The sequence below is a fragment of the Gossypium arboreum genome, chromosome 8 (assembly GCF_025698485.1).
Source record: "Gossypium arboreum isolate Shixiya-1 chromosome 8, ASM2569848v2, whole genome shotgun sequence".
NCBI lineage: Eukaryota > Viridiplantae > Streptophyta > Magnoliopsida > Malvales > Malvaceae > Gossypium > Gossypium arboreum.
This window is the reverse complement of record NC_069077.1, coordinates 24,511,714-24,524,562: the sequence shown is the minus strand read 5'-3', so window position 1 is coordinate 24,524,562 and position 12,849 is coordinate 24,511,714. Positions and strand designations below refer to the sequence as shown.

The following is a 12,849-nucleotide window of genomic DNA, read 5'->3' as shown; positions in this document are numbered from 1 at the left end:
ATAGCTACTAGAATTTAACTTTCACATTTTATGCGATTTAGTCATTCTCGTAATTAAACACTTAATCGATAAAATTTTAGTATTAACATTTTCACACCACATGCCTATTATAATATAGACCTTATTTCCGAATCATTTTTTTGGTCTCGAAACCATTGTTTCGATTTCACTGAAAAATGGATTGTTACAACTCTCCCCCTTAAGGATTTTCGTCCTCGAAAATCTTACCAGTAAAAAGATTCGGGTATTGTTTTCTCATAGTATCCTCTAGCTCCCAGGTAGCTTCCTCTATGCCATGTCGTTTCCAAAGAACTTTTAATAACGCTACCTTCTTATTTCTTAACTCTTTTGTTTCTTGAGCTAAGATTTTGATTGGTTCTTCACAATATGTTATATCAGGCTGAATCTCTACCTCTGTTGGAGAGATAACATGTGAAGGATCGGATCGATACTACCGTAGCATAGACACATGAAAAACATTATGAATCCGATCAAGCTCTAGTGGTAAAGCTAACTGATATGCAACCAGTCCAATTCTTTCTATAATCTCATATGGTCCAATGAACCGTGAACTCAGTTTTCCTTTACGACCAAACCGGAGAACTTTCTTCTGAGGCTACACTTTCAAGAATAGTTTGTCACCGACTTGAAATTCTATTTCTTTTCTTTTTAGATCAACATAAGACTTTTAACAATCAGAAGCTGCTTTCAAACTGTCCCAAATTACTTTCACTTTTTCTTCGGCTCAGACCAAGTCAATTCCATGTAACTTTTTCTCACTGAGTTCTGTCCAATACAATAGAGTTCTACATTTGTGACCATACAAAGCTTCATACGGTGCCATTTTGATACTAGACTAATAACTGTTATTATAAACAAATTCAACCAAAGGCAAGTACTTTTCCCAATTACTTTCAAAATTTAGTATACAACACCGAAGTATATCTTCCAAGATCTGTATTACCCGTTCAGATTGACCATCTGTTTGGGAATGAAATACAGTGCTAAAGTGTAATTGATTACCTAGAGCTTCTTGCAATTCACTCTAGAATCTAGAAGTAAACCGAGGATCTCTATCTGAAATAATGTAGACAGGTACTCCATGCAATCTAACAATCTCAAAAACAAATAATTCAGCCAATCTATCCAAGGAATAATCCATATGTACCAGAATCAAGTGCGCAGACTTTGTCAACTGATCAACAATTACCTAAATGGCATCTTTCTTCTTTGGAGACAGGGGTAATCCCATTACAAAGACCATAGTAATTCTTTCACATTTCCATTCCGGTATCGTAACCGGCTGTAATAGTCCAGAAGGCAACTGATGTTCAACTTTTATTTGATAACATATTAAACGCTTATATACGAACTCAGAAATATCTCATTTCATTCCTGGCCACCAATACATCCTTTTCATATCATTATACATTTTATTACTACCAGGATGAATAGAAATGTTACCATTGTGAGCTTCATTCAAAATCTTCTATACTAGTTTTGAATCTTTCGGTACACATACTCCGCCTCTGAATAACAAACAATCATCAGTCCCGATCTAAAATTTTGAGTTAGAAGTCGATTCACTTTGTATCCGTTTTGCTTGCAACTTACTATAAATTTTCTGAGCTTCAGAGATCTAATGCAAAAACGTTGATCTAGCTTTTAACTCAGCCATGATTGAACCATCATTAGACAATGATAATAGAGTATTCATTTCTCGCAAAGTATATAAGGATTTTTTGCTCAAAGCATCTGCCACTATATTGGCTTTTCCCGGATGGTAGTCAATAACAAGATTATAATCTTTCAATAACTCAAGCCATCTACGCTGTCTCAAATTCAAATCTTTCTGTGACATCAAATATTTTAGACTTTTATAATCAGTGAATATGTGACATTAATGCCGCCAGATTTTCAATGCAAACACTATGGCTGCCAATTCAAGATCGTGTGTCGGGTAGTTCTTTACATGTAGTTTTAGCTGTCGTGAAGCATAGGCTACTACTTTACAATCTTACATCAAAGCACAGCCTAAACCATTCAATGACACATCACTGTAAACTATAAATTCCTTACTCGATTCTGGTTGAACTAACACTGGTGTTTCTGTTAATAAAGCTTTTAATCTATCAAAACTCTGCTGGCAGTTATCTGTGCACTCAAACCTTACATCTTTTTGTAGTAAAAAAGTTATCGGAGAAGCTATCATTGAGAAACCTTTTACAAATCTCTGATAGTAACCAGCTAGTCCCAGAAAACTTTGGACTTCAGATACATTCCTCGGTCGCTTCCAATTAACAATGACTGAAATTTTATTCAGGTCTACTCTGACACCTTCAGCAGATACTACATGCCCAAGAAAACTAACTTCTCGTAACCAAAATTCACATGTATTGAATTTGGCATACAGTTTTTTCTTTCGCAAAGTTTACAATACTATTCTCAAGTACTCAGCATGTTCATTTTCATCTCGAGAATAAACCAAAATATCATCTATAAATACCACCACATACGGGCTAAAAATTTTGTTCATCAAATCCATTAACACCGCAGGTGCATTTGTCAAACCGAATGGCATCACAAGAAACTCATAGTGTCCATACCTGGTTCTAAAAGCTGTCTTTGGTACATCCGATTCTTTTACCCATAGTTGATAGTAACTAGAACGGAAATCAATCTTTGAAAATACAGTGGTACATTTTAACTGGTCAAACAAATCATCGATTCGAGGCAATGGATATTTGTTCTTTATTGTAACTTTGTTGAGTTGTCTATAATCAATGCACAACCTCAATGATCCATCCTTCTTCTTTACGAACAAAACCGACGCACCCCAAGGTGAGAAACTAGGTCGATTAAAACCTTTGTCAATCAATTCTTGTAACTGTACTTTCAGCTCTTTCAATTCAGTAGGAGTCATTCTAAGATCTATAGAGAATTCAACTTCTCTATTCGGTGGTAAACGAGGTAATTCTTTTGGGAATGCATCAGAAAATTCATATACTACCATCACTGACTAAATCTTTAACTCAGATACTTTAGTATCCAATACATACGCAAGATAAGCATCTTATCCCTTTCTAACATATTTATGTGCTGATATTGCTGAAATCACATTAGGTAGTCCATCTGGTTTATCTGATTCAACATGAAACAATTCACTAGTCTGACATTTCAATACAATATATTTCTATTTGCAATTCACCACTACATCATATTGGGTTAACCAATCCATTCCCAAATCACATCAAATTCATCAAATCGTAATAACATCAAGTCAGCCGAAAAGCAATAACCTTTTACCATAAACAGGCAGTTCTTACAAACTTTATCCACCATAGCATACTGGCCCAGGGGTTTGAAACTTTAACCACAAATTCAATGAATTCAACAGGTAAATTTTTAATAGACACTAAGTTCGTACATATGTATGAATGTGTGGAACCAGGATCAATCAATGCAGTAATATAAGTATCAAGTAGAGAAAATGTACCAGTAATGACGTCTGGCATAGTGGCATCTTCTCTAGCACGAATAGCATATGTCGTTGTAGGTGCTCGTGCCTCAAATCTAACTGTTGTATCCTTGGTAGTACTTCGACTACTACCAACATTGCCGGGATGGTGGGGTGGTCTGCCTCTTGTAAACGGAAAAATATATAGGATTTTTCCTATGTAATTTATCACATTTTCACTTAAAATTGTTGTTAAAACTAAGTAATTGTTTAATAAATTAATGAAATATGTGAAAATATGAAATTAGGACATAGAAATCATTAAAATGTTATTTTATGCTTTATTATATAGTTTTCATACAATAAATGGCTTATTTTATATTTTGAATATATTATATTTTTAAGATATAAAGTGGGCCATGCATGATTAAATTAAATAATAAAATAAAAATTATATTTAATAATTCATTTAAAATATTTCATTAATAATTGGGGTTTTAAATTAATTAATTAAACTGGATAAATTTTATTCTTTGGTCCTCTAACTTGTTGACTTATTCGAGACAGGTCTGATAGCTTTGCTGGATTACAAAATTGTCCAAATTGGGGACCAAGTCAACCCAGAATTCGACTGCACACGGTTGTCCATAAACCATTTTTTGGTTTAATTGCACAAGGTCCTTAAAGAGTTGAAGAAATTAGAGATTTACCTGAAGATTTGCACTTGACTGAGTCTCAATCCTGAGTTGTTGTGGCACTCAAATTGACCAAAAATCAAGCAAAAATCAGCTCAACTTCCTCAATTTATGGTCGGCCACCCATGGAAGATGCTTCAAAAGATAAAAAATCCTATTTTTAGTAAACTATCCCCCTCTCCTCACCTATAAATAAGACCTCATTCTCACATTTCTACTCATCCCTCATCCCTCATCCTTCATCCTTCATCATTCTCTTTTCTCTCCAAATTCTGTTAGCCTTTTCCATTCCCCATGCCTAGCATCATGTCTTCATAGAGATTTTAGCTATTAAGCCTCTTAAAGAGCCCTTGGTCGGCCACTTTGGAGAGCCATCAGCAAAGGAGCAAAGCGAAGGAAGCAAAGGAGCCTCATTGGTCAGTCTTGGGTGACAACTACTTTGATCTGGGTTTAATCTTTCTTTTCTTTAATTTAATCTGAAAATGTTTGCTATGTGTTATTTGTTCTTGTCCACAACAATGTTAGCTTAAGCTAAGATGATTATTTTGATTAAATAATATTTATTTGATTCATGCTTATGATGTTTGTGCCTCAATCGATCATGTTTTCAATTAAAATCAAATCTGTATTTCATTCATACGTGATTGAAATGCACTTGAATTAGCTGAGCGATCTAACTAGACAATGACTAGTGGACGTATAATTGAAATGTGCATGCTCAATTTAGATCCTAACCCAATTAAATTGCAAGTTGCATAATAGCTCTGACCAAGCTCTGTTATCTGCATAGTTTTTAGATTTGTGTGATTAAACTGTTTCAAACCTAACACGTCCTTGTTACCTCACACAAATACTAAGAAACCCTTAGTAAATAAGGATCAGTAAAATGCGTATTTACTAAGTAAAGGATTTCGAATTTAATGTGGTTTCTAAACTCATGAAAGATCGAGTTGCCATGGAATGTTTTTTCGAATGTTATTAAGCATGTTGATAATAAGTTGAGTTTAATTAAAGTAATTGTCCTAGTTTATTTATGTTATAATTGTTAAAAATTGTGTTTCATTTTGCTAAAATCTATTTCATTCATATAGTTTACATACTTTGGTTAATTTGCATTAGGGATGACTGCATTTAGTCTAATATATTTTAATCATCACTTCCCAATTAAATTGTGTTTTTATTTGCCAAATTGTTAATATAATTTTACAAATTAAGTGACTTAGCACAAATATAATCCCTATGGAGACGATAACTCAATACTTACTTATTACTTGATAACGACTATGTACACTTGCACAAACCCCAGCGTTACAAGTTTTTGGCACCGTTGTCGGGGATTGTCAACTGTTGCCATAGTCTTTTCTTTCGTGAAATTATTTATTTTCAATTTGACTTATTTCTAACATTACTAACTTATTCTTTTTAATTTTTTAATTTTCTTTTCAGGTGCTTATAAGCATAGATCGATTCTCGATTTATTCCCTGTAGACCCTAAAATTGAGCAAACTTTCAAACAAAGAATATGTGAATGAACAGCTTAAAGAAAAGTCGAGATGGACCTTGGAAATCAGAATCAAGACCAAGGTAATGAAGCCGATCATGTATGAAATCCCATCCTTATTGTCGATGATAGGGATCGATGCATCAGACAATATGCTGTGCCACTTTTCAGTGAGTTACACCTAGGAATTAGAAGGCCAGATATTGAGGCAACCCAATTTGAATTGAAACCAGTGATGTTTCAAATGCTCCAAATGATGGGCCAATTCAGTGGTATGCCCATAGAAGATCCACATCTCCATCTTCGATTGCTTATGGAGGCGAGTGATTCATTCAAGATAGCCGGTGTGACTGAAGACATACTGAGGTTGAAGTTGTTTCCATACTCGTCGCGAGATCGAGCACGAGCATGGCTCAATTCATTGCCACCAAGTTCCATATCTACATGGCAATAATTAGCAGAGAGATTTTTGGTTAAGTATTTCTTGCCTACCAAAAACGCTAAGTTGAGGAACGAGATCACAACCTTTCAACAATTGGATGACGAGTCTTTTTATGAGGCTTGGGAGCGATTCAAGGGGTTACTGCCTAAGTGTCCTCATCATAGGATTCCTTATTGTATCTAGTTGGAGACATTCTATAATGGTCTCAATGCACAAACAAGATTGATGGTAGATGCTTCTACGAATGGTGAAATTTTTTCTAAGTCTTATAATAAGGCTTATGAGATAATTGAGAGGATTGCGAGTAATAACTATCAATGGCCAACAAATCGAACAGCTCCAGGAAGACGTGTAGCCTAAGTTCATAAAGTTGATGCCCTCACTTCATTTTTAGCTCTAGTATCGTCTATTTCCTCTATGTTAAAACAATTTACCGCTAATAGTACTAATAATTTTGCAGCTCAGCCACCAAGTTCATGTGAAGTAGTTTCTTGTGTGTATGGTGGGGAAGGTCTGTAACACCCCGAACCCGAGACCGTCGCCGGAGTCGAACACGAGGTGTTAACAGACTTCAAACCACTTATTGAGAATTTCCCAGACAAGCTGCCAATCTGCGTACTAGTAGCTTAAAAAATCATAACTTGAGTTTTACAACTCAAAAATAAGTTTCGTAATTTTTCCCTGAAACTAGACTCATATGTCCATCTACATATTTTTTTCTAGAATTTTTGGTCGAGCCAATTAGTACAATTTATTAGTTAAAGTCTCCCATGTTACAGGGGTCGACTACACTGACCTTTGTGCATTACAACTCGAATAACTCCCTGTGCAGGGCTTCAATACTGATGCCGTTTGTTTCTATAGAAACTAGACTTAGAGAGGAATTTATACATATATGGTATGACTCCTAATTATCTCTGGTTAATTTATAATAAATTTTCAAAGTCGGAACAGGGAATCCAGAAACCTTTCTGGCCCTGTTTCACGAAAACCCAAATGTCTTTTAACATACAACTCATATGACCGTTTCGTTTCTTCCATATGAAAATGGATTCATCAAGGTTCATTTACATAATTTATTCACTATTTAATTCCATTCCTACTATTTTTAGTGATTTTTCACATCCACGTCACTGTTGCTGCCAGCATCTATTTCTAGGGTAGACTTTCTCTAACACATAGTTTCTATGATTCAACCACCCCTTTTTCATATATAGTCCAAGATATAATCATGATGACCCATTCTAATGGCTGGTCGTTGCCAAACATTTCCGTGCTTCTTAATGAGCATATACATACCAAATGATTATAACATTATGCTCAAAACATTTATAAGCCATTTTCGCATGGCTATTCAAAATTTTACATACCAAGTTCAAACAAAACATAATAGCCTATACATGCCGAAATGTACTCCAAGACCAACTACGAAGAAAATACCAAAAGTTGTTAGCCGGTGTGATGACTTCGATGACGGTCCCGAATACGCAAAAAGTCGAGTCCAAGAGACCTAAAATAGGTGACAAGCAAACACCGAATGAGTATATAACTCAGTAAGTCATAAGCAATGCACTAACAACCATTAATAACATTATCGCAAGAGGAAACAAAATGGAACAAGGCTAATTACTCCATTCAAACCGAACTATACCATAGTTCCTTAGACCTTTCGATTCAATCATACATCTACATGACCTTTCACTCATTCCGCGATAATTCTTATGTACGTGACTTCATTTTAAATTGTCACATAGGTTCAAACTTACCAAGCTCGACCGACCCCAAATATAAACATAGCGCCTATTAGCCATGAACTCAAGGTACTTACCCGATCCGCTGTCCATGATCAACTCAATAGTGTTGCACACTCAGTGTCAATAGTGATTCAAAAGCATATAGTGAGTCCGCACACTTAGTGCTATATAATCAACTCGCACACTTAGTGCTACATGATCAAACTCGCACACTTAGTGCTGTACAAGTTTTAAACCCGCACACTTAGTGCCATTCTCATGATCACAAATGTTTATACCCGCACACTTAGTGCCGAAATCAACAACTCAATACATCTCACCTCTTTTCCTTCCATTCAATACTTCCATCACCACATACACACATGTATATAAATTCATCATTCCTTTCGGCATAATTACATAGACATTATGTCTATTCAAATCAATACAAAATATATGCTTAGTGACTTACCTTGTGTTGGGTAAAATAGTCCAAGTCGGCTACTCGATGACCTTCGTCTTTCCCTTGCTTGATTCTCCTTCTTTAACTCCTTGAGCTTAATCAATAAATCAACTAGTTTAACCATCTTGCTAAACATTCATAATTCAATTACACATGCATATGTATGTTTGTATATTCGGCAACCATCCTCACTTATTACCCATTTAGTCAATTATCTAAGCCAAGATAAGGCTTCAATACGGTTGCCTCTAACCGAATACATGCACACCAATCTACTTCATTTGGCCGAATATGCATGTCTATGTTGAGGCCAATTTTACACTTAATACCACACAAAAAAACAGCATACATTTTACTAACTAACGATTACATATTGTAGCTCAATACACATCTCTCATTTACTACATAACAGAAACATCATCACAAGCAAATATACACCTTGAAATAGTATATATGTCATACCAATTCATCATGTGCAAACACATATTCATGTAGGTGCAAGGGCCGAATCTCAAGTTGTTTATATCCAAATATAAACACATATCCAAAGCTCAAATCTTACCTACCATGCAACATGCATGAATCATACTTATGGATATACCATGACCGAATACATCACAACACCATAATTTTGGTCATGATTAAGCAAAGAACTTAATGTCTTACTCAAAAATACTAAAAAGAAAGTCCAAGAGCCATCAATCCACCATCACATATACCATTAACAAGCTTCATATTTAACATGCAATGGCATTAACACAAAATCCACCTTGGCCAAATACCATCCCCATGATATAACAAAGATTTGAACCATGGGCTAATAAGAACATCAAGCTAGTAACTAAAAACATGCATGAATCTCATGGCACAACCTCAAACATACCTTAATCTTGATGCAAGTATAGCCAAACCCTTCCTAATCCTCTTTCAAACCAAACATGAAGCAAAAATTCCTCTTCTTCCTTAGGATTTTCGGTCAAGAGAGAATGAAAGGATGATCAATTTTTTTTCTTTTCTTTTCTTCAATACACGGCAATAGGGGGTTCACTCACACACATTTTTTCATTCTTTATTACCCATGCTTATTTGTTTATTTCTTTTCTCCCTAATGCACCAACAAAACATGTCTATGACATGTTTTGCCCATCCTCATTGTCATGGCGGCCACCTCTTATAAAAGAGGGATATTTGACATGCAAGGCCATTGTTTTGCATGCATGCTTTAATTAGTCATTACACATTCCCCCATCATACTTCCAAAGTTTTCTACTAGGTCCTTTCTAGTGAAATTCACATTTATAGCTCTAAATCAAAACATAAAAAAATGTCACACATGAGTTAACACATATTATAGGCAATAAAATAAATATTAAATTATTTTTATGCCTCGGTTTTGTGGTCCCAAAACCACATTCCGACTAGGGTCGTTTTAAGGCTGTCACAAGGTCATTCTTTTGAGAATTGTCCATCAAATCCTCAGTCAGTGTACTATGTGGGGAACCAATATCAAAATAGGAGTGGACAAGGACCCCAGTCCAACTTCTATAATCCTTCATAGCATAATCATCCTAACTTTTCTTGGAGCAACAAAGGAAATGGACCGAACCACAACTTATTACAGTATAGACCTAACCAATCTCAAGGGTTTAATTAGTAAGTTCTAAAACCACCTCAAGCTGAGGCATCAAATAGTTTGGAGAACTTGTTCAAAGCGTACATGGAAAAGAATGATGCATTGATCCAAAGCCAAGCAGCCACATTGAAAAATTTGGAAAACCAAATGGGTCAGTTAGCTACAGAGCTTCGTAATAGACTGTAAGGAACCTTGCCGAGCGGTACTGAAAATCTAAGAAATTTGGGTAAAGAACATATCAAGGTAGTGGAATTGTGAAGTTGTAAAATTCTGGAAACCTGATTGATTGATGTCGAAGATAAGCCCGTTGAGAAGAATCAACTAGCTGTTGAAATTACTATACCAAAGGAATCAAAATCTGTAAAGACTGACAAGGTAAATCCTAACTTAGTGAATTCAGATACTTTAACATCTTCGTTGGATGCAGATTTACCTACTCAGAAACATTGTCTGGTTCAACCGAAAGTTCTATCACCTCCATATCTGCAAATATTGCAGCAACACAAGCAGAAATAAAAAGTGCAATTCAAGAAGTTTCTGGATGTTATGAAGTAGTTACACATCAATATTCCGTTGGTGGAGGCTTTAGAACAAATGCCAAACTATGTGAAGTTTATGAAGGATATACTATCCAAGAAGAAATGAATGAGTGAGTATGAGACTATTTCCTTGACAAAGGAGTGCAGTTCATTCCTACAGAAAAAACTGCCATTGAAATTGAAAGACCCAAGAAGCTTTACTATACCCTGTAATATTGGTGAATCTTACTGTGGTAAAGTTTGTGTGATTTAGGAACAGGTATCAACTTGATGCCTAAGTTTATTTTTAAGATGTTAGGGATAGGTGAAGTAAGACCTACAACTGTAACGCTTCAGTTAGCGGGTCGATCTTTAGCATATCCCGAGGGAAAGATCGAGGATGTTTTGGTAAGAGTCGATAAATTTATTTTTCCTACTGATTTCATTGTCTTAGATTTTGAAGCAGATAAGGACGTGCTGATCATCCTTGGGAGACCTTTCTTAGCCACAGGAATAACGTTAATTAATGTACAGAAAAGTGAACTCACCATGCGAGTTTAAGACGATTAGGTAACCTTTAACATTCTTAAAGCAATAAAATTTTCTGATCCGGCAGAAGAGTGTTCAGTTATGGAAGAGATAGAAACCTTGGCTTCTATGGCAAGCAATTTTTAAGGAGATCCATTGGAGAAAGCTTTAGATCTTGACCTTTTGGAGGATGAAGAAGGTGAAGAAAACATGGTTTTGATAAAAGCTAATTCGAGAATTTTTTTCAATCCACACGGGTTGAACCGTTGGAGTTGAAAGTCAGAGAATTTGTGCAACCCAAGTTATCAATCGAAGAATCACCTAAACTCGAACTAAAGGTTCTTCCTTCCCATTTGAAATAATTTTATTTAGGTGACTGTTCTACTTTGCCTGTGATTATTTTAGCAGAACTGATGAAATATCAAGAGGAGCAATTAATTGTTGTTACAAGGAAATTTAAGAAAGCAATTGGTTGGACCATAGATGATATTCGAGGTATAAGCTCTTCTTTTTGCATGCATAAATTCATTTTGGAAGAAGGTGAAAGAGCTTGAATTGATGGGCAAAGAAGGCTCAATCCTATTATGAAAGAAGTTGTGAGAAAGGAAGTGATCAAATGGTTAGATGCAGGAATCATTTATCCTATTTCAGATAGTTCGTAGGTAAGTCCGGTACAGTGTGTGCCGAAGAAAGGTGGAATCACTATTATAAAAATGAGCGTAACGAGTTAATTCCAACGAGAACTGTTATCGGTTGGAGAATCTGTATTGATTAGAAAAAATTAAACAAAGCCACTCAGAAGGACCATTTTCCGTTGCCTTTTATGGATAAGATGTTAGATCGACTGGAAGGTAATGAATTCTATTATTTTTTAGATGGATATTCGGGATATAACCAAATAGTTGTAGCCCTGGAAGACCAACATAAAACAACCTTTACTTGTCCATACGGTACGTTTTCTTTTAGGCGAATGCCTTTTGGTTTATGCAATGCACCTGCAACCTTTCAACGATACATGATGACAATATTCACTGATATGGTTGAAAATTTTGTTGAGGTTTTCATGGATGATTATTCTATTTTTGGTAACACTTATGATATTTGTTTGAGTAATTTGGCAAAGGTACTGAAGAGATGTGAAGAGACGAATCTTGTCCTTAACTGGGAAAAATGCCATTTTATGGTCAAGGAAGGGATTGTCTTAGGACATAAAATCTCAAAGAGAGGAATTGAAGTTGATAAAGCAAAGGTGGATGTAATTGAAAGATTACCGACCCCAATGAATGTGAAAGGAGTCAGAAGTTTATTAGGCCATGCCAATTTTACTGAAGGTTTATAAAAGATTTCTCAAAAATTTCTAAATCGTTGTGCTTGTTGTTAGAGAAAGATACAGTGTTTGATTTCAACAAAGCATGTTTGGAAGCTTTTGAAGATATGAAAAAACTGTTAACCTCAGCTCCAATAATCATTACACCTGATTGGAACTTACCTTTTGAGTTATTGTGTGATGGAAGTGATTATGCTGTTAGAGCTATGATGGGTCAAAGAAGAAACGAAGTGTTTCACCTTATTTACTATACAAGTAGAACTTTAACGGGAACCCAACTCAATTATACGGTAACCGAAAAGGAGCTCTTTGCTATAGTTTTTGCTTTTTACAAATTTCACTCATATCTTATAGGTACCAAAGATGCAAAACCGAGGCTAATTCGTTGGATACTATTACTTCAAGAATTTGACATTGAGATCCAAGATAAAAAAGGTGTCGAAAATCAAATAGCTGATCATCTGTCGAGGTTGGAACAAGATGAGGTAACTCGATCATGTGTGCCTATCAACGAGAATTTCCAGATAAGCACTTATTTGAGGTAAATCAAAT

At 35.4% G+C, this 12,849-nt stretch overlaps 1 non-coding gene across 1 annotated transcript; it reads right to left on the bottom strand.

The window, feature by feature from the left end:
* Positions 1-6,155: 6,155 nt before the first annotated feature.
* LOC128279948 (small nucleolar RNA R71) lies at positions 6,156-6,262 on the bottom strand. The gene has a single exon (XR_008270132.1). It is a non-coding gene; the product is annotated as a small nucleolar RNA R71 (small nucleolar RNA).
* Positions 6,263-12,849: the final 6,587 nt, after the last annotated feature.